Source organism: Stenella coeruleoalba, assembly GCF_951394435.1.
Source record: "Stenella coeruleoalba genome assembly, chromosome: 11".
Taxonomy (NCBI): domain Eukaryota; kingdom Metazoa; phylum Chordata; class Mammalia; order Artiodactyla; family Delphinidae; genus Stenella; species Stenella coeruleoalba.
This window is the reverse complement of record NC_137157.1, coordinates 6,341,477-6,368,486: the sequence shown is the minus strand read 5'-3', so window position 1 is coordinate 6,368,486 and position 27,010 is coordinate 6,341,477. Positions and strand designations below refer to the sequence as shown.

The 27,010-nt window shown below is 47.4% G+C and overlaps 1 protein-coding gene across 2 annotated transcripts in view; it reads right to left on the bottom strand.

Annotated features, from left to right (window-relative positions):
- Positions 1-26,556, bottom strand: part of PACSIN2 (protein kinase C and casein kinase substrate in neurons 2) — a 137,975-nt gene extending 111,419 nt beyond the window's left edge. For both annotated transcript variants that reach the window (XM_079937924.1, XM_079937926.1), the window contains exon 1: positions 26,434-26,556. The gene's annotated coding sequence lies outside the window, so the exon portion shown is untranslated. The remainder of the gene's footprint in view (positions 1-26,433) is intronic.
- Positions 26,557-27,010: the final 454 nt, after the last annotated feature.

Below are 27,010 nucleotides of genomic sequence, written 5' to 3'. Positions count from 1 at the left end.
GGGAGGGGGGAGAGAGAGAGAGAAAGAGAGGAAGAGAGAAAGAGAGAGAGAGAAAGAGGAAAAGGCAGGAAGGGAGGGAGGGAGGGAGGGAGGGAGGAAGGAAGGAAGGAAGAAAAGAAAAAGCCTCAGGTTTCCCTGAAGGTACTCTGATGTTGATATGTTAACGTAATAAAACTTTGCTCCCAAATGGATAACTAATAAGGACCTGCTGTATAAAACAAAAACAAAACTTTGCTCCCACCTGGCACTCATCCACCTCCCCTCATCCACCCCCCCAAATTGAGCCTGGAGATAATGTGAAAACCCACCTGCCAGGGACAAAAGCATGATGCCTATGAGCTTTTGTGCCTGACCCAGGACAGCTGGTTAGCTACACCTGATGCAGAGATGGCTCCAAGTGGAAAAAACACTCCCTTCAGTTGGTGCTTCAGGACATCTGGGAATAAGGAGCAGAGCAAACCAGAAGGAAATGGAAATTAAATTTCTCTTACCTTACCTGTGCCAAAAGATTACAAAGCTTTGGCCTATTTGACCATTTCAAGATTAACTTAGCCTGGGGAAGTGCTGAACACATCCCCCTTACGGAGATAGAGGTCTCCTCCTCCCCTTGGCTCACCGACAATGCCACCAATTTAATAACGATGAGATCTTGAAGTCAAGCTGTTGTGAATACACCAAAAGAAGCAAGTCCTTGCCCAAAAGAAGCGGGGTGGGGCAGGGACAGTGGCTGGAAAACAGAAATGAGGCCAATACTTAATTTTCCTTATTCTAAATTAAACCCTAGAGATGGACATATATTGGTTTGTTTCTTCTGTTTGATAACCAAAGGTCAGGAAAGCCGGATGCTCCCTATAAAAAATGAAATCAGGAAGTGTGCAGGGATGGCGCGACTAGAGAGAGACCCTCTCCTTCAGCTGCACACCTCTCAGGGCGGGGTGCTCACCCCCAGAGACTGGCTGGCTCCTCCCAGGGCTGCTCCTGATGGGCTCCACACTCTGCCCCCTGGGGCCAGCACATGGGCATGCTTGGAGGCTCCATGGTGGTCCCAGGCTCTACACACCCCTGGCTTCACTTCCTTCCACACCCAGACCCAGTTCCAGGGCTCAGCAAGGTTACCCTTTCCTACAGCACCCCCATCTGACCGCATGAACCAGTCCTCAGCCAACCCCTCAGAAGGGCCTACCTGGTTTTGAAACACTTGCTAACAGAAAGGGAACAGCACAAAGAACAGCCCCACCCCCGCACTCCACACCAAACACACACTCACACATCTGTCTTACAGCTTCAGGTGGTTTTAACCTCTGCCTCTACACCACATCATATTCTGAATGAAGGGGTCAAGTCTGAAAAAGACCTTGAAACCTGACAAGTGCTCCCCACCCTATCCCCACCCAGAAATCGCTGAGTACACCCACCTTCTCCCCCCAGACTCTACAGCCCTGTCTCCACTTGGAGCCATTCCACCCACCTCCACCCCACCATACCCTCCCCTCACCGACTGCAGCGTTGATGTCCATTAAGGGTTCATATGGAGCCACCAGCCACCCATCCTCACCCCCACACCACCAGCACAAAGGACACATCAAGGTCATCTTGACTGAGCCTCAGGGTCTGGCACACCGCAAAATTCCAGAATCAGGAAGCTCGAATTTTAATTTCAAAATGTTCTACATTATCTGGTCAGGCAACTCCAAGTTGATTTCCTTTTCCTCAGAATTAATACAGAAAAAACAAGCATTAGACAGGGGAGAAACATGAAAAGGGAGACCAGGAGCTACACTGGAGACTTAAAAGAGGACAATGATAGCTAGCAAAAGAAAACTTGCTCAATGGGAAAGGAAAAGCCATCCAAACTAAACAAAATGATGCCGCTGTCATAAGCCACAAAGCTCGCCCACAGAAGTGGTCAGCAAGTCTGGCAAACATCCCAGCTGTTTAGGAAAGAGCAGTGGCCACCCAACTGGAACATCCACAAATATAAGCCAAGGGCAGCATTAAGCTGGTTAAACGAAATTTAAAAGAAGGACCTTGGAGCCTCTCTCCCCTTTCTAGCCATGCTACCACCAGACCAGCTCCAAACCACCACATCTTAGATCTCACACCACAACTGCTCATTCACACCACACGTTCATCAGGGCCTTCCAAGGCCCGCACTGTTCTGAGAGGAGAGAGTACGGGACAGACAGGCCGCTGCTTGTGTGATGGTCTAATAGAGAGGGATGGAGGTAACTTAACACGCACTGAGATCCATGTGTGAGCACGATGACTTCAGACATGCAACAGAGATAGCAGGACAGGGAGCAAATTTAGACTGAGTAGTCAGGGAAAGCCCACTGAGGAGGTGGCTTTGGTGCTATAACCAGAAGGATGAGAAAGAGCCATCCAGGCAAAGGACAGTCCAGGAAGTAGGAACCACATGTGCAAAGACTCTAAGAAGGGGCAGTTATTACTGCATCAAACATTTGCCTCTCTACATACAAACTCTACCCTTTTCTAGCCATTCCACTCTACATACAAACTCTACCCTTTTCTAGCCATTCCAGAAAACTTTCCTGAAACCCAGATCTGATCTTATCCTACTCTTCTGCTTAAAAACCTTTGTTGATTCCCAATGCCTGTATAATATCCAAGTCCCTGAATTTCTCAAGCGAATTTTACTGTATGGAAATTATGCATACCCACACCACACAGAGATACAGACATCTCCACTGTCTCCATGAAGCCTCCCCTGACTACCATCTCCTGGCTGCACCCACAGCTCTCTCCCCTCACACCACTCTGACAGCTGTGGAGTCTGCTACCCGCTCCATACTTGGTTAATGAGAGGAGACATTTCCCATGGCTGGGGTGTGTCCACATCTCTGCCCCCCAACACAGACCAGGACGGAGCCACGCACATCACAGCATTCAGAGGAACACAGGACAGACATCACCACTGACACCCTCGCGCAGAGCTATGTGTGAGCGGAGGCCGCGCGCTCACATCCCAGGCTGTCTTAACTGCCCTCTGCGGCCGGACGCTTAGAGAAGAGGCTGTGTCAAGGAGCCCAAGGGTGCCATATGCCTACCAGCCCCATGCTACGGGCAAAGACCAAGACCGGCCTGCCTTCAATTCGTGGCTCTGCACCTACTAGCTGGTAAAACTGAACAAATAGCTTAGCTCCCTCTCTGAACCTGTTTCCTTTATGTGTAAAGAGGAGGTAACAGTGTTAGCCTTGAACCCCTACAGTGAGGGCTGGATATAATGTATGTGAAGTACCTCCCACACGGTAGGGGATGAAACACTGATCCCTACTGTTAGCTTTCAGGCTGGTTAGCTCTCCACGGAGGAGAATTCTATCTCAAGCCCCTAAACAACACCCCTAAACGCAGCTGGCTCTTCCCCTCACAGACCTCACTGGCCACCCACCATGGTGGTTCAAGACCACCCACTCTGAGCTCAGGAGGAAAGACTGCATACACCCCTACTGGTACCATGTTCAGAAGTCAGACATGTGCCAAGAGCAGGAGTGGATGGCTACCAAGTGAAACTTAAACCCATTTTCATAAAGATACAACTCAACCTTCTATTTCCCTTACCTCCCTCCTCCCCCTCCCCACACACACACAAACGTGAAAGTAGACGGGTAAGATTGATTAATCCTGCCTCCTAATAATTAAAGCAAAAAATACATTATGCAATGAACTGGAAATTTAATTCAAAGGTTCGTATCTCAACAACCCAGGAGAGTCCAGCCTCAGGATCCATCAGCCAAAAGTCTAAAATTCCTTGAACTACAGCAGCTCAGGACTAAAACCACATAGTCACAGGCATGTGGACTGCAGTGAAATGCAGCAAAATACTTCTAAATAGCTCTCTGTACTAAACACAGTTCAGTTAGCATTTCTTGCCAAACTTCTTTCTCCTTCAAAAAGAGACACGGGGGGGGGGGGCTTCCCTGGTGGCACAGTGGTTGAGAGTTTGCCTGCTGATGCAGGGGACACGGGTTTGTGCCCCGGGGCGGCTGGGCCTGTAAGCCATGGCCACTGAGCCTGCGCGTCCGGAACCTGTGCTCCGCAACGGGAGAGGCCACAACAGTGAGAGGCCCGCATACTGCCAAAAAAAAAAAAAAAAAAGAGACACGGGGACTTCCCTGGTGGCGCAGTGGGTAAGAATCTGCCTGTCAATGCAGGGGACATGGGTTTGAGCCCTTGTCCAGGAAGAACCCACATGCCGCAGAGCAACTAAGCCAGTGAGCCACAACTACTAAGCCGCGAGCCACAACTACTGAAGCCCGCGTGCCTAGAGCTCCGCAACAAGAGAAGCCACTGCAATGAGAAGCCCGCCCACCGCAATGAAAAGTAGTCCCCACTCACCACAACTGGAGAAAACCCGTGTGCAGCAATGAAGACCCAACGCAACCAAAAATAAATAAATAATAAATTTAAAAAAAAAAAAAAAAAAAGAGACACCAAACGAAACTTGATCCATTCTAAGCAATCCATGCTGGCCCCAACATTCCAAAGAAACATTTTCTAAAATTATTTATTGAGCTTACCATAAAAATTACAATGGCATCACAGGCATCTGGGGGGAAAATGTAGAAATTTAAATTTATGATCTAAAAGATGGTCAAAGAAATAGTATTTTTTTAACACAATAGAAAACTCATTCTCATAGAGGGAAAATAAAAAGATCTATGTAAGTCTCACTCAGGATTTAAGGGAATCACTGAATAATGTTTTTTTTTTTAATTAATTAATCAATTTTAGCTGCATTGGGTCTTCATTGCTGCACGAGGGCTTTCTCTAGTTGCAGCGAGCGGGGGCTACTCTTTGTTGCGGTGCATGGGCTTCTCATTGCAGTGGCTTCTCTTGTTGCAGAGAACAGGCTCTAGGCGCGCGGGCTTCAGTAGTTGCGGCACATGGGCTCAGTAGTTGTGGAGCAAGGGCTTAGTTGCTCAGCGGCATGTGGGATCTTCCTGAACCAGGGATCGATCAAACACATGTCCCCTGCATTGGCAAGTGGATTCTTAACCACTGCGCCACCAGGGAAGTCCCAATAATAATCCTTTTTAAATGCATCAACATCACTTTCCCCATGAAGGCTGCCCTGGGCGCCTGCAGTCATAGATGATATTACAAACCAACAGGTCTGAGAACTAAGGGTCCTCATATTATTCACGTCACATTTGTTCATCCCACAAATGTCTGCCTTCTATTACATGCCAGTACAAAGGTAAGAACTGTGAATTCCAAGATAAAAGGCAGTCCCTTCCCTCCCCCTCACCTAGCCCAGTGGAAGAAGACCAGCAGGTAGTCAGTCAATCATACCATACATGAGGAGCACTGGGACAGGTGTGGACCTTGCACTCTGTAGCCCCAGGGGCAGGATACCTTAGGTCAAGGAGAAGGGGGTGAAACTAGAGCTGAATTTTGAAGGATGAGTAGGAGTTCAGCAGGGAAAGATGGTTAGAAAGGGCATTTACAGCAGATGTAACAGGGTCTGTGGAAAGCACATGTGAGAAGGGAAAAACAAAGTTCAGTGTGGCAAGAGATGAGGTTGAAGGGGTAAGAAATGGCCAGATCACAAGTTTGGATTTTACTGTGATGGCAACAGGGAGCCACTAAAGAATTTTAATCTGGGGACTTCCCTGGTGGTCCAGTGGTTGAGAATCTGCCTTCCAATGCAGGGGACGCAGGTTCGACCCCTGGTCAGGGAACTAAGATCCCACATGTCATGGGGCAACTAAGCCTGCATGCTCTAGAGCCCACGCATCACAACCAGAGAGCCTGCATTCTGCAACTACTGAGCCCACACACTCTGGAGCCCGTGCACCACAACTAGAGAGAAGCCCAGGTGCCACAACAAAGATCCCACATGCCGCAACTAAGACCCGATGCAGCCAAGTAAATAAACAAATAAGTAAATGTTAAAAAAAAAAAAATAGAAGAAGAATGTTAATCTGGTTAAACAGTTCAACTGCTCCCCACTGCTGATAAGGAAATGAAGACTTAGAAGAGGGAGGCCCATAAACCACTATTTCCATTTTGTTTCCTAAGAGTTAATGACAAATGTTAAATAAAATCCCTCCTGGGCTTCCTTGGTGGCGCAGTGATTGAGAATCCACCTGCCGATGCAGGGGACACGGGTTCGTGCCCCGGTCCGGGAAGATCCCACATGCTGCGGAGCAGCTGGGCCCGTGAGCCATGGCGGCTGAGCCTGCGCGTCCGGAGCCTCTGCTCCGCAACGGGAGAGGCCACAACAGTGAGAGGCCCGCGTACTGCAAAAAAAAAAAAAAAAAATCCCTCCTCCAACATTGAATGATGGAAAGCATGGCCCAAAGACTTCTCACACCTGGCCTTCTCTGTGTCTCAGTTTCCTCATCTGTAAAATGGCCTGTAGCCACCCTATAGGGTAGCTGTGAGGACTAAATGGGTAACACAGGTAAAGGGCTTAGAGCAGAGGAAAAGCTCCATTGCTGTTAGATGCTGGTGATGGTACCAGTAGTGCTAGTACTAGTAATACCAGCAGTATAAGAGCCAAGAGAACTGCACACGGGTAAAAAGCGGACAAACGTTTTACTGCCCCCTGTGAAGCTGCTGGCTAGTGGTACAAAGGTGGAGGCCTCTCAGACCCCTTTGTGACTGAAGAGAAAAGAAAAATGAACACCCATTCCCTGTACACACAGTCATAAAGCTGGGCTGAGGCGGACCAGGAGCCCAGAGTGGAGCCACATTCTCTCAGTCTGATGACAGGTCACACTGCTGCCAGCCCACACAGAAGAGAACGGCCCCTCCCACCTTCCTCAACTGCAGCCACGTCCCCAGCCTGGGCACACCCCCACCCATCCAGGCACAGAAGGCTTATTGTCCCTGCACCTCTCTGTACCTGGCAGGCCTTCACAGTCACCTCTGGAAATGAGACACTGCCCGGAACCCACCCACCAGAAAGACCTTAAAGGCTCTGTGCCCAGGCATCTGGAAGGTCCAGAGCAGAGGAAGAGACCCCCTGGGATCCCAGCAGGCATCACCCAGTCCCTTACTCACATGCTGCCCAGTGGTAGCACCTCTTCCATCAAGGGGCTCAAGACATGCATGAAATAAAGAGAAAGCCAGGCTAATGTGAAACTGTCATAAAAGGTGAGAAATCAGGGTGCCTAGAACCACAATTCCCAGACCTTTGGATTTCACCAACTAAAAACTACCCCCCGCTTCAAATGTGGAGGACTTTTCAACAAACAGTACTGAAACAATTGGGACATCCACAGGCAAAAACTAAATTTCAATCCATACCTTACACCATACACAAAAAATAACTCAAAATGGATCACAGACCTAAATGTAAAACTATAAAATCTCTACAAGGAAACATTTGTCACCTTGGTTAGGCAAAGATTTTAGTTATGACACCAACCAAAAATGCACAAACCATAGAAGAACAAACTGACTTCATCAAATTTTTTAAACTTCTGCTCTTCAAAACACACCGTCAAGAGAATGAAGACAAGCTACAGACGGGGAGAAAATATTTGCAAATCATATATAAGGACTTATATCCAGAATATATGAAGAAATCTCAAAGCTAATTAATAAAATAAACAACCCAATTTTTTAAATGGGCAAACGATTTGAATAGATAGTTCACAAAGGAAGATATACAGACAGCAAACAAGCACTTGAAAAGATGCTCAACATCACTGGTCATTAGGGACATGCAAATTAAAACCACAATGAGACACCACTACAGATCTACTAAAACGGCAAAAATTAAAAAGATGACCATACCAAGTATTGGCAAAGACATGGAGGAACTGGAATTCTCACTCACTGCTCGTGAGAAATGTAACATGGTTCAGCACTTTAGAAATAGAGAATAATTTGGCAGTGTCTTAAAAAGTTAAACCAACAACCACCATATCAACAAGTCATATGACTCTAGTATCTACCCAAGAGCTATGAAAACATAGTCTGTACAAAGACTGGTACACAAATGTTCATAACAGCTTTATTAGTAATAACCCTAAACTACAAACAGCCCAAATGTCCATCAATAGGTGAATGGAATAACAAACTGTGGCATATCCATACACTGGATTAAAAAGAATGAAACATTGATATATGCTACAACATGGATGAATCCCAAAATAATTTTGCTGAGTGAAAGAAGTCAGACTAAAAAAACAAGTGTACACTGTATGATTCTATTTATATAAAATTCTAGAAAATGCAAACTAATCTACAGTGACAGAAGGCAGACCAACAGTTGCCTGGGTGTAGTGAGGGGCCGGTGGGAGAAGCTATAAAGTGGCTCAGGGAAACTGGGGGGGGGGGGGCGGTGATAGATATGTTCATTATCTTGAGTGTGGTGATGGCTTAACAGGTGTGTTCATATGTCAAACGTTATCAAATTGTATACTTTAAATATGTGCAACTTACTGTCAGTTATAGTCAATAAAACTGTTTAGAATTTTGGAGAATTACATAAGGCTGCTAACTTTTTATTTTGTTAAGTAAGGATACTCTTTAAAAAACTACCAGCTCAGGCTTCCCTGGTGGCGCAGTGGTTGAGAATCTGCCTACTAGTGCAGGGGACACGGGTTCAAGCCCTGGTCTGGGAGGATCCCACATGCTGCGGAGCAACGAGGCCCGTGAGCCACAACTACTGATCCTGCGCGTCTGGAGCCTGTGCTCCGCAACAAGAGAAGCCGCGATAGTGAGAGGCCCGCGCACAGCAATGAAGAGTGGCCCCTGCTTGCCACAACTAGAGAAATCCCTCGCACAGAAATGAAGACCCAACAAAGCCAAAATTAATAAATAAATTAAAAAAAACAAAACAAAACAAAACTACCAGCTCATATCAACAACACCAAAAGAAAAGACATTTTAAAACTAAAAGATACAGGACTTCCCTGGTGGCACAGTGGTTAAGAATCTGCCTGCCAATGCAGGGGACACGGGTTCGAGCCCTGGTCTGGGAAGATCCCACATGCCGCAGAGCAACTAAGCCCGTGCGCCACAACTACTGAGCCTGAGCTCTAGAGCCCACGAGCTACAACTACTGAAGCCCGCGCACCTAAAGTCCATGCTCCGCAGCAAGAGAAGCCACCACAATGAGAAGCCCGCGCACCACAACGAAGAGTAGCCCCCTCTCGACACAACTAGAGAAAGCCCGTGCTCAGCAACGAAGACATAACACAGCCAAAAAAAAGAAACAAAAAACTGAAAGATAAAAGGTCACCATCTTATACTAAAAGAATCCTGCCCAAGAAAAGGCAGTTGCTAATCTTAACATATAAAAACTACACTGTGAGAACAAGGTTTCAGACCAGCTCTTGTGACCCTCTGGGCCGGGGACATGCTGAGGACTCCACAGTCCTCAGGCAGTCCCCATGCTTGTCTCCATCTCCATCCTGGAGCTACTTCTGGAGGGACGGCACTCCAGCTCCAACGCCACTGGGATGGTCACGTGTACTGTGGGACACTGCAGCTAGGGCAGTGACCCGAGACACTGTGTCCCGCCCCTCCTGGAGGACAAGAAGTCACAAGAAGAATGTGCCCTGAAAGGTTCCTGGAGCGCTGCTTTGCTGCTGCTGAAGTGAACTGACTTGTTTCTAGAAGAGCTGTTTACCCCTGAGCCAGAGTATCTGTGCTTTGCGGCAAAGAAAAGTCATATATGACAATGTTAAAGCTGTTCACTGGGAATCTTCCAGGCTTAAGTCCATGGATAAAATGGAAATAAAATATGAGCTCTAAAAAAGACCATGATATATAAACTAGAATCCTTCTGATACTGTGCCAGAATGCTAACAAGATCCAAAAGACCTCAAGTCCTAGAAGGAGACTTCGGGTAAAATGGCACAATGCAACCGGTCCTCCTCTGGTGTGCCTGATTTAATGCCAAGAACAGCTGAGCAGGGGAGGCCTGATGTTGAACCCACCTCCCCAAGCCCCAGCTATCAGACAGGGAGGGACACCTCCAAGCTCCGCAGGGTACCATAAGCAGCAGAGATGGCATGGGACAAGCACACTCAATAAATAAGTATGGACTTTGTTATTTCCAGAAGCCAGATACACAATGAATCCAGAGCAGTGAGTGCCCTGCTCCACAAGGACCCCCAGTGCACTTGTGGGAACACCCTAACCTGCACACCCAAGCCCCATCTACACACACACGCCCTGCACACAACCACCATTTGACCACCTCTCAACCTGAAGCATATGTACACGATGGCATGGTCCACCCGGTCCAGTGGGACACAGCCAGGGAAGAGGCCCAAACAGGTCTTGCAATTGGGTAAGGGGTTACTGGGACAGGGAATTATGGTCTAGAAGGGGAGGCCAGGGAAAGAAGCCACAACAGATGCCTTCTCCAACCCACCCTGCTCAAAAATCCTACAGGCTGGGCTTCAAACCTAGACTCCTCCAACCCTGCCTCACCTTTTAGACTGGAAACTCCATTTAGAATGCCTCCCGGACTCTCTCAGGACTCAACTTCCAACAATCGCACCTTGGTCACATAACAAAGGGACAACTTCCCCCTCCAATCCTTGGGGCTTCTCCAGACCCAGCTGCCCAGGAAGGACAGCTGGACGTTGCAACATTTAATGAGCACTGAGCCAGACCCACAGTCCAACTGTTCCTCCATGATGTGAGATGGCTATAGAGAAACTTCACCCTGGCATTTAGTCACATTCCAAAATAACTTCAAAGGTGCAGTTTTGTGTTTGACGTGAAGTTGCAGCAAGCCTTAGAAGGAAGCAGAGATATAAAGTTATTAAACGTAAATATTTAAAGAACTAACAGCTGTTAATGCCAGGGGGATGGCAGCTTGCAAACCTCCAGTCAGAATAATGACTCTGTTATGTCAGGGGCTGAGTCAAGATCACTAATACTGTTTCATTCCACCCTCTGCAGAGAATACAAAGTTTTTTAAAGCAACTTTTCAGGAAGTTATTCTGTTCATTGGGTAGTGCCTTAAAAATTAAAACAAGAAAGTAACTGTCTGGTGTGGAAAGAACAGTGTGCATATAAATCTCCTTAGCCAAGTACTAAATAATGTGCATTTCAAATGTCACTCATAAGGCAGTTATTTGGGACTGAGGATGGAATTATGCAATCTTGCTAACAGTAAATATATATTTGGTAACTTCAAGTGTCTGTAACGTCTACCATGTAGAGGCCTGAAAGCATGTTCCACTCATGTTTCCAGCCTTGAGCAAGGCAATTTGATGTGACAGGTGAAAAATTTCTGACCGCTAAAGGAACCAGTCAGAGAATGGACATGTCCAGGACAAAATGGTCACACTTAATTTTTGTTGCCATTTCTGATGATGTCCTCAGGCCTGGCTTGCTGAATTCCACAATCATAAGCTGCAGACTGATCAAAAGCACCACACTTCCTAGCTATGAGGCCTGTCACTTAAACTCTCTAAGGCCAGCTTTCCACCTGCAAAACAAAGTTGTCATAAGAATAAGTGTAATCATGCATGGAAAAGTAGCGCACCTGGCACAAAATACGCCTCAATAAATATTAAATCGTTAAAAATCTATGTGATAATGATGGTGACGTCAAAAGCCAGTTCAGGAAGGTGAAAGTTGGAAGTGAACTGGGAGGTTGGCAAAGAGCCTAGTCCCAAGCAGGCAGGATGAGGCCTGGATGCTCCAGCCCACCGAAGCTGACCTTCCCTCCATAAGGGACACGAGTTGTCTAACCATATTCTGTCTCCCCCGACTAGAATGTATGGTCTTGGTCTACTGTGTTCCTGCTGTAACCCCAGTGCCTAGAACTGTGTCTGGCACATGACAGAAATTCAAATATTTGTTCAATAAATGAATGGGGATTTAGGAACCTGTCAGAAGTGAATGCAAAAATGTTTGTGTCCATTTTGCCGGGTGGGGGCGGGGAGCGGATGGAATCTGTTTTCATGAAATTCTGAAGGAGATCTGAGACCCAAATAAAGGTCAAGAAGCACAGTGCTGAGTTTCAAGCACATATATCAGAACACCGATGACCAAGGTTAGGTGAGTAAGGAAGTAACATTGCAGAGCAAAATCTAACAAAGAGGAGAGCTTTCCTAGAAAAGAGAAGGCCTCTCAGGGGCTTGCCACCATGCAATTGTCAGCTTAGCCAGGGGCAGGCCCCAGCCTTTAAGTTTGTGGTTTGGATTTGGGAATGTACTTTGCAACTAGAGCCTTACGTTAAAGAGGAGCAGGAATTTGTTGAATTAAAAAATATAGGGACTTCCTTGGTGGTCCAGTGGTTAAGAATCTGCCTTCCAATGCAGAGGACGCGGGTTCAATCCCTGGTCAAGGAACTAAGATCCCACATGACGTGAGGCAACTAAGCCCGCACACAGTAATTACTGAGCAAGCGAGCCACAACTAGAGAGAAGCCTGCGTGCTGCAACGAAAGATCACATGTGCTGCAATGAAAGATCCCACATGCTGCAACTAAGACCTGATGCAGCCAAAAATAAAATAAAATAGAATAAAATATTAAAAAAAAATAAAAATTAAAAATATATATGTATCAGTCTGCCCCAGGAAGGCACCCTAGGAGACACTAGTGAGGGTGAACCAGAATCAATGCCTCAGAGAATCGAGGGATCCAGCAGAATTCAAGACACCTCAGGTGTAAGTACCTTCTTTGCTCCCATGGAGACTTCAGATATTCCTCCTGTTTGAACCTGGTATGGATTCTGAGCTCCCAACCTTGCTTCCAGTTCACAGTTCGGCCCAGCCACAATGGAGACTCCATCTCCACAATATGCCCTGATCCTTGAGGAGGCATGCAGATGCCAGACATACAGAAAGACATATACTAAAGTACAGGGCAAACAACTACTGAGCTTGCGCTCTAGAGCCCGTGTGCCACGGCTACTGAAGCCCGCGCACCTAGAGCCCGCGCACCACAGCGAAGAGTAGCCCCGGCTCCCCGCAACTAGAGAAAGCCTGTGCGCAGCAACGAAGACCCAATGCAGCCAAAAATAAATAAATTTATTAAAAAAAATTTTTTTTTGAAAAAAATGTACAGGGCAAGAAAAGGGCAACAATAAACATCTACTGAATTCTCCCCCCAAAAGGACCCTTTTTTAATATTAACAAGGTCCTTAGATCCCTAGATGATAGTACTTTTCGCATTCAATGATTGAGGAAATCAAGATGACAAATGGCTACGATAAATTCAAGCTTTAAAATGAGTTGGTATTTTATTCATTGTAAGCACAGCCATCATTTTTATACAGTAACATATAAATGTTTTGTGTGTCTGTGTGTCTTTGCTTGTGTACAGAGACAGTAAAAAAAAAAAAATCCACCTACAAAGTATGCCTGGTGGGTATAGTTGTGAGTGAGCCATCCCTTTGTAATCATCCCCTAGCGTCCTGGAGAACCAGGGTACCTGTGGGGAACCACCAGTGCACTGAAGAGAGAACCTTGAGGCAGATCTGGGTCTAAGGAGTTATTAAGCTTCTGTGAGCCTGTTTTCTCAACTGTAAAGTGACAATCAAAGAGCCACGTGGCAGGACAGTTGGGAGGCTCAGAGGCACACAATGGCTACACTAAATGGGGCTCTTAAAGTGCAGCACTCCCCCAACCAAGTACAGGACACATACTCATTCATCCAGTCCTCACACCAATCCTATCATTATCCCCATTTTAGAGGTGAGGTAACTGAGGCACAGAGAGATCAGTAACTTTCCCAGGGACCCACCATAAATTGCAGAACTGGGATTCAAGCCCAGGCAATCTGCCTGCAGAGCTCGTGATGTGATAAACTTGCCACGTAACACCTGCAGCACAGAACACCAGGCTGGCCCATAACCAGAACTCAGCAGGGCTTGTCCCACTGCTCCAAGAAGGCCCTCCTACAGGGGAGAGCAACCTGGGACCAAAAGCCAGCCCCCCATCAACAGCAGGAGCCTTTGCAGCCCCTGTAGATACTGAAAATCTTCTACCCCTACCCCAGGGAGGGAAAGTTCCCTCTTCTTACCCACCCCCCCAGGAGTTCGGGGTGGGGTGCAGTGGGGCGTAGGTTGCTGACAGAGTTCGCTTCTCAAGAGTGGGCCTCCACCTCTTCCAATCACACTACTAACATTAAGTTTCTGTAAGGCAGGGATTTAAAGGTTTGGGGTTTTTTTTCTCCCTGCCTCTTTACTTGTTAGTTAAGAGAGCATGTTATTTTCAACTATTTCTAAATTTCATGAACCTGGAAGTTCCTACTGGAAGTTATAGACAAAAAGCACAAGTCCAAAATAGCAATTCTGGAGCAAAAAAAAAAACTTCAAGGAAGGTGACCTGTCTGAACTTTAAAGGGAGACAATGAGGGGCTTCCCTGGTGGCGCAGTGGTTGAGAGTCCACCTGCCAATGCAGGGGACACGGGTTCGTGCCCCGGTCCAGGAAGATCCCACATGCCGCGGAGCAAGACCGTGCGCCCCAACTACTGAGCCTGCGCTCTAGAGCCCACAAGCCACAACTACTGAGCACGCGCGCCTAGAGCTCATGCTCCACAAGAGAAGCCACCGCTGTGAGAAGCCCGCACACCACAACGAAGAGCAGCCCCGCTCACTGCAACTAGAGAAAGCCCGCGCACAGCAATGAAGACCCAACACAGCCAAAAATAAATAAATAAATTTTTAAAAATAAAGGGAGACAATGAGACAGCCCAGCCCAGCCCACCCCCAATCAAGCAACTTCAGACCCACACCTGCAAAAGCAAGAAGGAAAGAAAGAAATCCAAAAGATAAAAAAAGTCTTGTACTATACCAATCACTTCACTCGGTTTTCATAAAAGGAAGCATACTGCAGCACTCCAATTATCCAATCAAATTATTTTTTTTCCATGACTTCCGCATGGCCAGGACTACCACCTCAGGCCCCACTTCAAGGCCCTTTTTTTGTGGGACTCTCAGGTAAGGCCTACCTCTGGACTCCAGTCACCGGCCCCAGTTCTAAGAAGCAGAAGAAACTTGATGGAACACCGTGCACCTGTCCAACCCAGAATAAAGCTGGGGTTAAGGGCTGCTAAGGAATCATGCTTCATGGTCCAAAGGTCCATGTCCTGAAATAAAGTAGCCCCATTCCATTACATGCCACACCCTGCCAAGCTGGGGCAACTGGGCAGAGATTTCTCAGGAAATAAAACAGGAAACGTGGAAAGGACAAAGGGGAAGCCAAAAACGTGTGCCTCTGGGGCTTGGTAGTTACCATCCAGCTTGGCTGAGAAGCCATAAGGATGTCTTGGGACTTCCACCCAGCCTCTACCAGAGCCTTCACCACACACACAACCAACAGCTCAGCCACTTACCCAGGCAACAGCCAACTCAGACATGTTTAGGCATCTGTGGAAACCAGGGCAAAGTACAATTTCCATACTTCTGATAAAAACACAGATTACCAAGCACAGAGCAAAATATTACTCTAAAATTTGGGTTTATTGACTAAATAAACAGGTGGGGAGGGGAAGCAGGAAGCTAGGCAGCACCTAGCTGAGCCAATGCAGTCAGATTAGCCCTACAGTGCTGGCATCAGAAACCTACTTGCGCCTGAGAAACAAAACTCTTGTTATGCGTCTGTGTTGTTTGTGATTAGTTCCTCTTATTTCTACCTGAGTACATACTAATGTTTTCTGTTTTGTTGTGTTGTGAACGTCAGACTTTCTTAGCTAGGATAAGAGGAACCAAGAAAAGAGGAGTTTTTGCCCAGGATGAGGCCAGAGAACTAAAGAGGAAGCAGCCTTCTGCGGGTGGAGGAGTGTGATGGAGGCACAGCAGGAATCCAAGAGAGAGAACCCGAGGGTGAGAGTTGAGGGCTGGCCACTGCTCCCCACCTGGGGCCCTCCTTGTCCCTGCTAAGCACCTTTTCCTTTGCAAACCCTGAAAATGAACCACCAGGAAACTAGGACTCCACTTAATCTTCAGGTGAATACCTAAGGAACAGTGGAAAGTGAAAAAGTAAGCCAGCCCATGGTGAAGGGACATGGTAAAGGACACAGTGACTTCAGAACAGAAAAACAAACAAGACAAAAAAAGAAAAGAAAAGGAAAAAAAAGTGTAAGCACCAACACTATAAACCTCCCAATACTTCTCGGACTTCCCTGGTGGTCCAGTGGTTAAGAATCCGTGCTTCCAGTACTGAGGGCACGTGTTCGATCCCTGGTCGGGGAAGTTCCACATGCTGCGCACTGCGGCCAAACAAACAAACCTCCCAGTACTTCTCTGAGATGTTTGCCTCTAGCAATGGTAGGAATGTCCGTGAGAGCAGCATCTAGAAGCTACACAGGCAAAATCCAAAGGATCTCGAGATCCCCCAGGCTGTCCTGATGTGTGACGATACCAGCAGAAACAACCTTGCATGGTCTTTCCCACTATGCGTATTTCAAGTGAGGAAAAGAAAAGAAGAACAAGTTCAGAGAGACTGTGGTTCAGAGTATCATGACAGCTGAATTGATGAAGGAATGCAACCACAAACATTTACAACCTAGGGAATGCAGAACATTGGCTCAGGTGATCAATAAAGAAAGTAGTAAGGACTTTTTCAAAGACTGTTTCTTGTTTATGAAAGTAAAAACATCTAATTCAAGTAAAATGATATCCAGAAACTTAGGAGGAAATGTGACTCATTTAAGAAAACCTCACAAAAGTTTATCTCACAGATACTTGGAAGTTCTAAAGGCCAAAGCATTTTAAAGAGAAAAAAAAAAACTCCCTCAATTTTTTTCATCCATAAATATCAGAAAGATAAACCCAGAAGCAACGGAGTAGGCTTTCAAAACACTCTAAGATGTTCATACCCTTTAATCCAAGATTTCTATTTCTGGGAATTTGTACCCAGGAACTAATTACACAAATGAGAAAAGAAAAATGAAATTGTAAACTGCAAATTCATCTAGAATAGCAAAAAAAAAAAAAAAAAAGTGGAAATAACCTAAAATGTCCATCATTAGGGGAATGTTTTAACCTCATTACATTAACAGAATTAGGGCTTCCCTGGTGGCGCAGTGGTTGAGAGTCCGCCTTCCGATGCAGGGTACACGGGTTTGTGCCCCGGTCCAGGAAGATCCCACATGCCGCGAAGCGGCTGGGCCCATGAGCCGTGGCCGCTAAGCCTGCGTGTCCGGAGCCTGTGCTCCGCAACGGGAGAGGCCACAACAGTGAGAGGCCCGCATACCGCAAAAAAAAAAAAAAGTACGTAAAGAAACATTAACAGGATTACATAACCATTAAAAATCTTTTTAAGGACAATGATAAAAACATGATATTTGATAAAATATTTAAGGGAATCTGATGAATACAATTGTGACAGTGTAGATTGACGAGAAGGGGACAACCACATGTAGCCAGTATAGGCTTCAAATTGTCTCCCCTGTTTACAACACTAATGACCTTGGACTAAGCACATGATCTCACTACCTGCAGGGCCCTCATGTTCAAACTGGTAACCTCAGAGTCTTGAGTGTTGCTGTGAAGACAGAGGCAATGCCTCTTGCTTCTTCTGAAGCATGGAACAAAGTAGTCAGTAGGTGGCAGCTACTGCTTCTAAGATACATAAAAACCCCTATGCATATGCAAAGTAAAATACAAAGTTTTTTATTAAAAAAAATCTATTTTCTATGTTGTACCTTCAATTTTTAAAAGACTAGAAAGCAAAAACACAAAACAAAAAAAAAGCCTTTTGACACAAAAGGCTTTCTCTAGTTCTCTAGTTGCGCAGGCTTTCTCTAGTTGCGGAGAGCGGGGGGCTACTCTTCACTGCGGTGGCTTCTCTTGTGGAGCACGGGCTCTAGGTGCGCGGGCTTCAGTAGTTGTGGCTTGCGGGCTCTGGAGCACAGGCTCAGTAGTTGTGGCGCACGGGCTTAGTTGCTCTGTGGCATGTGGGATCTTCCTGGACCCCGGAAGGGCTCAAACCCGTGTCCCCAGGCGGATTCTTAACCACTGCGCCACCAAGAAAGTCCCTCCCCTAAGTAAGTGCTTTTTCAATCTCATATGACACCAAGGCGAGGCAACAGCATTCCCACCGAAGCCAGGAGCTCTGGACTGTTTAGAAGCCTCTCCCTTTCTGCCCTTATCTCCCCACTGCATAAATTATTGCAAACTTTTGGATTATCTTAATCAAGTTAGTTGTAGGCATAGATCCTGTCTTAAACAAAAGACCACATAACTTGCCTCTTTTCTATGTTTCTGAGAAGTGGGGAAGGAAGATTAACTTAAAGATTTTTTTCATATTTGAGGGCAAGTGACTCAGAATACACTTATTCAAGACAGCAGGTAAGTGTGGCTTCAGAGCCAGGCTGAGGGTCAGCTCTGCCGGTGACGCTGTGAAGGTCACTTCATCTCTCAGAGCTTTGGTTTACTCATGTGTAAAGTGAACTTTATCTTGTTGCAAGAATTAAATGAGCAGGAGCATAAAGCTTCTTGTACGGTCCCTCAGAAAGCCCCAGAGGCCTGTCCCAGACGGTGATGCCCTGCCCCCGATCTACCCCCCTCACTGGCTGCCCTCGCTCCTCAGCTGATGGCTACCTTCACTGGTGCAGAGGGCACAACTGCTTCCTTAATTAAAACATTGTCATGTCCAAGCTAAACAGCACCCAGGTAGGCCCGCTCCATCCTCCAGCAATCAGTCAGCTACAAAACCCACCAACAGCAGGCCTGGAGGTCCACATGGGGTGCAGAGCCTGCTCTGTGGTTCTTCTGAAGACCACAACTCACAGACGTGGCGTGCTCAGTTGGCGACAACATAACTGGATACAATGGTACTTAAAAATATGAAAATGTTCACAAACTATGGGTATCACTTTACAATAATAAAATTTCATTTATTCAATAGGAAACTTCAAAGCACTAGCCACAGCTTATTCTATATGTGAAAGACCACCCTGCAGGCCCCAGCAGAGATCCCCATAACTAGGATCTCTAAGAGCTACAGACTTGGGCTGAGGCCCACCTGGGGTCCTGGCTGGCCAGCCTCAGTCAAAACCAATGACCCTCCAGTCCTCCCTCTTATCCTCCTCTGAAAAATGAAGAGGGGAGCAAACCAACAAGGCTGTTCTGAAAACAAAATCAGGACTATGGGAAAATTCCTGGTAAACTGAAAATGCCTACACAATCAAGCCATTCATATATATATTTTTTAAATTACAGAGTCAAGTTATTACTTAAATATTAATTCTAAAAGTAAAAGGCCAATGGAACAGTTTGGAAATCAAGGAGAAACTTTCCGTACTTCTACAACCTTAACTATAGTTGCTGTATATTGTTTTAATATTTTACACTTGTGATGAGTATACCTATTGCTTTACAATTTGCTTTTTCAAGCCTTTAAATTTTTCATTACTTAAGTATGAGCTACTGTCACCATCACACATGGTTCCTTCCAATTCTGAGTCACTAAGGCTAGTCACAACACCAAGGGTCAGGCTTTCTATAACCTAGGTAACATTCAACTCAAGCACAAAATCACCAACCCAGATGGGAGCAAGGCCTCTGTGTGGCAGGGCTGCCCTCAAAATCCAGGAAGGAAAAGATCGCCCTCAAGCCTTCACCCCAACAAAGGGGACAGAATCAGAGAGAAGCCTGGAGGTGGAAAGAAGAGACAAGACAGGCCCTGTGAGGGGCGGGATGGGAGTGTGTTCCATGCAGGGTCAGAAGCCTCATCCATGTCGACAACCTCAACAGCATCCCTGTGACCCTGAGTCACCAAGGAGAGGTCCGAGTATACTGAATACACTTAGGCTGAGAAAAGAATAACACATCTTAGAAGGATTTTCAATAGAATTGGATAATATAACATCAGTTTGAGCCCTTTAAACGTATATTTCTCTTAATTAGCAAATTCACTCAAGTAGACCCTGCACTTTGAGCGATACCGAAGTTACTGCGCTGGCACCATGAATCAGGGACAGGTGCTGAGCTCTCGGGGTCTATGGTCCGCTCCCTCACACTGCCCTCCCCAAGTTGTATGAGGAGGGGGCTGTCAATATCCTGGTTTTGGAGATGTTGAAATATTTGGCCAAGGAAGACCATGGTTACCTAGTAGTAGCGCTGGCACTCAAACCCAGGGCTGTGTGGCTCTGAAACCATGTTACTTCCTATACCTTACTGCAAATACTACCTTTTTTCTGCAGGAACTGGCGGTGGAAGTTACACACTAACTGCATGGATTTGTGAGCATAAGCCATATGAAAAGAGAGGCAGAACCCAGGCAGCTGCTGTATTACCAACTAAAAACATAAATTCAGGCAAAGGAACTGAGTTAAGACTGACGCCAGTCCTACTGTGGAAGCCCCTCTCATCAGAGTTTAGCACTGCTTCCTAAGAACTTCCACACTAATCCTTGAGCCTCCAGGGACATAAGTGACTTTTGTTAAAATAAGCCACTTGAATCACCCCTCCCCCATCTGCATTTCTGACTTCTCACCCGACGCTCTCTCTTCTGTGCAGAGCTTCAACCTGTGTCTACTACCCCAAAACAGCTCCCTATTGAACTCCATCTTCCAGGAGGAGGTCCAAACCCGAGCTTGGCCTGCAAGGCAGGTCACACAACCTGAAGTCTGCCCACCCAGCCTTCCCCTCCTCCACCCTCAGCAGCCCCTTCACACCGTCAAGTTCTTTACAATGCCGTGCCTCTGCCTGGGCCTCTCCTTCCAGTCACTGCCACCTGGAGAGCGCCTGGAGAGTGGCAAAACCACTCCGAAGTCACCTCCCTGAAGGCCAGCTTCTGTGCAGTGTCCTGAGGGCGGTCAGATCCACCCTCCTCTGTCTGCCCTTACTTTGTACACACTCCCATCTGCTACTGTCACAAAGATGGGATCGCTTCTAAGCTCACCTCCTGACAGTCACCTGAATCTCGGGATCCCAGAACTGTGAGGAGAGACAAGTGTCAGGGGCACTGCACACACAGTGGCCAGGAAGGCTCCCTTCGACCCACCTTGCCCAGCTCCCATCATCGGCGTACACTCCTTCCAAACACTCAGCCCAGGAGTGAACTTTAAATAAAAAGCAGGCACTTCGACATAGCAGCCTAATGGAGTTCCCCAGCTCATTACTGACAACTCTGCCGCTCTATCAATATATAAATCACAGACAGGCCTCTGGAAAAAAAGAGCCAACAGATGCAAGTTTCCTGGTCAGAGAAGGGCCCGTGAATACTAGCAGACCTCAAGGCAGGTTGTGTAGTTAACTGGATGCCATCCCTGCACGGTGGCAGCAGCCTGGAGTCTACACTTCATCGTGGGCCTTGGCCTCTAACAGCCTCATCTCCTCACCAATGCCTCTCTGGCGAGCAACTCACCTAGGGAAGCTGACACATGACATCACGCTTTATGTTCGATGTCAGTGAGGCTGTGCATGTCTGCCTCATCCTCTCCAGTACTCTAAAGAAATGCACTGTGAAATGAGCAAATACCCTTTTCCATGCCTGGAGAGTGAATGATGTCGGCCAGTCTCCTTACAGGTATCAGACATAACATAATAGGAAGACTGGAGGACACACACACATACCACATTTGAGTGGTACCTACTGTATACCATCCTATTACCTCCATATCTGATTATTCAGAACATCTTTATTATGATGATTCTTTTCATCAGTAATAAACCATTTAACATCTGTGAGGCTTTAAAGTTTAGTATTTTTTTGCTTACACAAGCCCTTTATACAGCTGATACACTGTATTCTGTTAATAAACTGAAAAAAAACAGTCCCTAAAATATTCAGAATCTGGCCAGAAGGCCACAAGAAGTCACTGTTGGATAGTCATGGTCATTGGCACAATCCACACCCAACTCTCAAACCCACCCAGCAGCTCTGGGCCCAGGGAGGGGCCTCTCAGGCTGCAGGAAAAGTCTCATCTGTGAGGACATATTCGACAGAACAAGTCAAATGTTTGGAATTTTCACTTAACATTTATTTCACAAGTTTCTCAAGTACCACTCAACTGAAAAGTAATCATCTCAATGTACTCTTTAATCAATAAACATGAAACAACTCTGCTCAAAACGCTCAAGTTCCACAAATGTTTCCCTATGAAAAGTATGGCACAAAAAAATAACAAAAACAAAATAAGTAACCTTTTGACAGTCAGGCAGAAAGGTGTTTAGTGATCCAAATTCAGACCAAAAAAACAGTCCTTTCAGCAGATGCACCAGTATTTCCTCTACAAGTGACACATTCTGGGATATCTACACTGCCAAACATAACCAACCACCAAGGAAGCAAAACCTAATGGAAAAACCCCAAGCTGGCAACCAGGAGCCCTGACTCTGGTCCCAGCACAGGCCGCTGGCTGTGTAACTCTACTAAAGTGGTGGACAGGTCTGGTACCCCTTTCTCCATCAGAAGAAGGAATATCCATCACCACCCACACTGTTCAGAAATATTCTGGGGACAAAAAATGAGAGGTGAAAATGCTTTGGAACGTGTCTTCCATAAATACAAGTCATCATTATTATTAGCTCAAAGAAGACCAGGAAAATAGGATTACAGAATATCAGAGGTGAGAGGGAGCTTAGAGATGGGATGATCCAGGAATTCCTAATCTGGGGTCCAGGCCTCTGATGCTGTCCACAAGTGTGCTTTCTGGGAAGAAGTCCATAGTTGTTATCAGATTCTCAAAAGGTTAAGAACCTCCAAGGCTCTCCTTTTACAAACATGAAAACTGAGACCATAAGATATGTGATTGTCCTAGGCCTCAGGGTTAGTCAGGAAAAGGCTGGACAGAGCCCAGCGTTCCTAGTCTCCATCTATGCTCCTCCCCCTCTACTATCGCACATTCCAGGGAGGAAAAAAGTCACATAAAGCTCACATAGCTAAATAAATAATTTTTTTAAAAATGGGGCTTCTCTGGTGGCACAGTGGTTAAGAATCCACCTGCCAATGTAGGGGACACGGGTTCGAGCCCTGGTCCAGGAAGATCCCACATGCCGCGGAGCAACTAAGCCCCTGTGCCACAACTACCGAGCCTGCGCCTTAGAGCCTGTGCTCCGCAACAAAGAGAAGCCACCGCAGTGAGAAGCCCGCGCACCACAACGAAGTGTAGCCCCCACTCGCCTCAACTAGAGAAAGCTGCGCGCAACGAAGACCCAACGCGGCCAAAAATAAATTAAAAAAAAAAACAAAAACCACCACACACGTGGTTTCTAAAGTTATAGCAAAATTTCCATCCTTTTTTTTTTTCTTAATGCTTCTGAGGCCTTTGATCGCTGAGGCCTTTGATTGTTGAGATAGCATTTTATTCATTCTATATTCTCATATGCTGTTCTTTCAGTGCCTAATGTCAGGAAACACTCAGATGATGTTTTAATATTGAAAATAAAGATTTTATTCTAGGAAACAAGAAAACTAGACTACATGATGCTGTTTTATTAAGCAAACAGATAAACATACAATCATGGGAATGACTACAAGCTAATATATAACATAAGTAAGGAGTTTTTGTCATTTTGTGTTTTTAATTAAAATACCAAAGCTTGTGCTCTTAGATGGCCACTGCCCCTCGAATAGCTACCATTGGAACCACACATACGCCAAGAATGTTGCATTGTGCAGAATACTCTGAGAATTCTTCTTTTAACACTGCCTTCAGTCAGCATAGCATAATCGTCTGAATACCACCAGTCTCAAGGCACTCCTACACAGCCATCCCAGGGACCACTACTGGGCCCATCAGGAACCAGGTTTCAGGCACTGACATGCTTTCAGGTATGCGAAGGATCAATGCCAGGGCCATAAAGTAAGGTCTCTACCTGTGGAATGCACACTGACTGACTTCGTAACTAACGCACTGCTGCGCTGCCTTCAGGTATGCCGCTGCACTTCCAAACAATCTTAATTGGAAAAAAACTGAGCCAGCACTATCGCTCATGTGAATGTGGTCATTACCCAAATAATCTACAGGGTGGCCTCCACAAAGTCACCAGTACAATCTGATGGCAGATAAGGCAGGCCCGAGTTAGATGGGAGGTCCAGGTAAGGGTAGCCAGAGAGCACTTGGTAAAAGCTATCATGATCTCTAAACACAAGGTGCCATTACTATTATTAAGGAATCTATGCCACCTTTTTGATATTCCATAACATCCTGGAATCAACTGTGACCTGGTCAGAAGAAGGAAACCTGAGCACCAGGCCCTTAACTTGGTCTGCACAGATTATTATTTAAGTGAATAATTATTATTATTTAAGTGAATAATAATTATTCAAGTGAATAATAAGAAATGAAAAAATGTAAGGACAAATGCCCCTCATCTCCCACCCCAGAAATTGCCTGGCCATCAGAGATCTGGACTGGGCATCCAAGACTGGGAAAGACAACTTTATCTCCCAGCAACAAGCCATGTTCAAAACCTAGATATTGGGACTTCCCTGGTGGTCCATTGGTTAAGACTCCACCTTCCAATGCAGGGGGCCTGGGTTCGATCCCTGGTTGGGGAACTAAGATCCCACATGCCGCGGGGCAACTGAGCCCATGCGCCCAACTAAGATCCGACACAAATGAATGAATGAATGAATGAATTTTTAAAAATCAACACGCTTTATAAAAAAGGACATGGAGTATTTATTTTAAAAAAAACAGATACAGCTTTCTATATATGCCTGCTGTTAGATCATTTAAATATTATGACCTATATCTTATACATTTGAGACTAAAAGTAATAAAGTTTCAGTTCCCCAACAGCATGAGCTAAGAATGATATTTCCATTCAAATGAATTTTTATTCTTCCCCAAAAAAGTGAATTAAGAGTGCAGACCTAATCACTCATCTATTCCTCTGTGTTACGTTACTTTCCCAAGTAATAAATATCATCAGCCTAATGGCCAGTTTCTTTAAAGCTGCAAGACAATTGTCAAAAGAAAAACACACCACAGGAAAGTTTTTGATGTAGTGGTCTCATATCTCAACTAACATAACCTCACCAAGGAGACTGTGAAACTCTAGAATTAAGTTTAAGTGCACACAGATTATTGTTTCCCATGTGAATCAAGAGAAACCCCAGTTGCACTGGCTCCCATTCAATGCCTCTATGGGGAGGCTGCAGGCAGGCTTGTGAATCAAGTGTAATAAGAACTTTCGTGCAAGAAGGGGAGGGCTGGCATTCAACTGAGCCCACCTGGTTGGCTCCCTTGCCCTGGGTTAAAACAGAACTTCAGCATATTGGGATAACTGAAGAGGAAGGAACTGCAGAGAAGGGAAGGAATTGGTGTGAGCTCACCGCCCGTAGCCCAGGTTTAAATTCTCTGAGCTGGTCTCCTGATTTTCATCAGGACAGCCAGGGTGTGTTTGGTAAACAGTGTAATGAGTAGCCCTGGAGTCTCTGAGCAGCCAACCCTCCTTAACCACAGGAACACAGGACAGTTGGGGTAAAGGAGAGAAGACAAGACCCAGGAATGGTGCACAGACCCCACCTGAAGGCCGCCTTCCCTCAGGCACCCAACCCGAGAGCAGCATCCTCAAAGGCTGCAGCTGTGTGGGACTCCCGGCGACAGCACAACTCGCTCCCCTGACCAACTCCTCTGAAAAGAAAACCAGCCTTCCCAGGTGGAGCTGAAACCCAACAAGCCACTGAAACTGAGCAGCAGCAGAAATCACTACCTCTCCAATCCTAGGCCTCTCCGGATGCCCCAGCAGGCTGGAAACTCACGTTTCTAGAAATGACAGTCTGGGAAAACTACGAGGGGCAACCGGGCAAACACCCCCAGCCTCTCCTGCCCGTTCCCCCAGTCCTAGGACCCGCTCACAAAGAACGGCTTGCCATCCCCCCGCCCCACAGAGCCAGAAGAGGGACAGGGAGGGTGGGAAGGAAGGAAATGGAGGACGGTCATCAAAGCGCCCCAAATACGCGCGTCCGCATATGTGTCCCGCCTGCTCTGGCCGCCCCCTCCCCTCCAGGCCACCCTCGGGCCCAGCCCTGCCCTCTAACCGGCGCCAACCGGGCCCCCTCTCCTCCGGCGCGGCTCCCCGAGACGCCCGCGCTTCCCCCAGGGAACCCCTGCACCCCTCGGCTTCCCCGCATCCCCTCCCCAAGTCTCTCCTAAAGTCGTCCGTCCCCCCTTCTGCGGCAGCGCTCTTGCCTCCGCGGGCCCCGCTCCCCAACTTCTCTCTCCAGCAAGCCCTCAACCCGAGAACTCGTCCTCTCCCCTGTGGCGCCCCCGCACCAACCCCGCACCCCTCGGCCCCCAGCTTTCCTCAAGCCCAGCCCACCCGCCCTCCGGAGGCCCCTCGACGTCCTCTCTGGCGCCCCCCTCGGCCCCCGGACGCCCCTCGGCGCCCGCGGTGGCCCCAGAACACACCCCCTCCCACAGCGACAGGAAGTTCGCCCGCCGGCGGCGCGGCCCCAGAGGCTGCCCTCGGGCGCGGAGCGCGGCCCCAGCGTGGCGGCCTGACAGGGCGCGGGCCCGGCCGCCGACCAGCGCCCCGCGTCCGTCCGCGGCGCCCCAACCGTCGCGGCGTGCCCCTCACCTTGGCCGCTGTTCGCCTCCCGACACGCCGCGCACCCTTCTCTGACCGCGACCGCGTCTTCAGCCCCGGCTCCGGCCCCGGCCCGGCTCCCGCCCTCGCTCTGGCCGCACTGTCCAGCCCTGCCCTGCCCCGCCGCGGCCGCTTCTGCCGCCAGCCCCGAGCGCCCCGCCCCCGCCGCGCCCGCTGTGCTCGCGCCATTGGCTGCTGGGAGCCTGCCCCGCCCCACAGCCCCTTCAGCGTCCCTGATTGGGCCAGAGGAGCGACGAGGCGGCACGCCCCCTAGCGCGCCAAAGGGACCTCTCGTGGGCGTCATTGGCGACTACCTTTGTCAATCAAAGGGGGAGAGCCTGCTTAACCGAGGAGAGGGCGGCTGGGGTCACTTTCCCCGAGTCGCTCAGAGGCTGAGGTCCGCAAGACTTACAGCCTGGAGTCAGTGTTTCGGCTTTGCGGGCGCCCAGAGGTGGGGGCCGCGGGAGGGTCGCACCGCACTTAACTGGGAATTCAGGGAAGGTAGTCTTTCTGAAAGTTTTCTCCCCTAAGGCACTCACAGAAGCCAATGTCATCAGGGCTTCCTCAG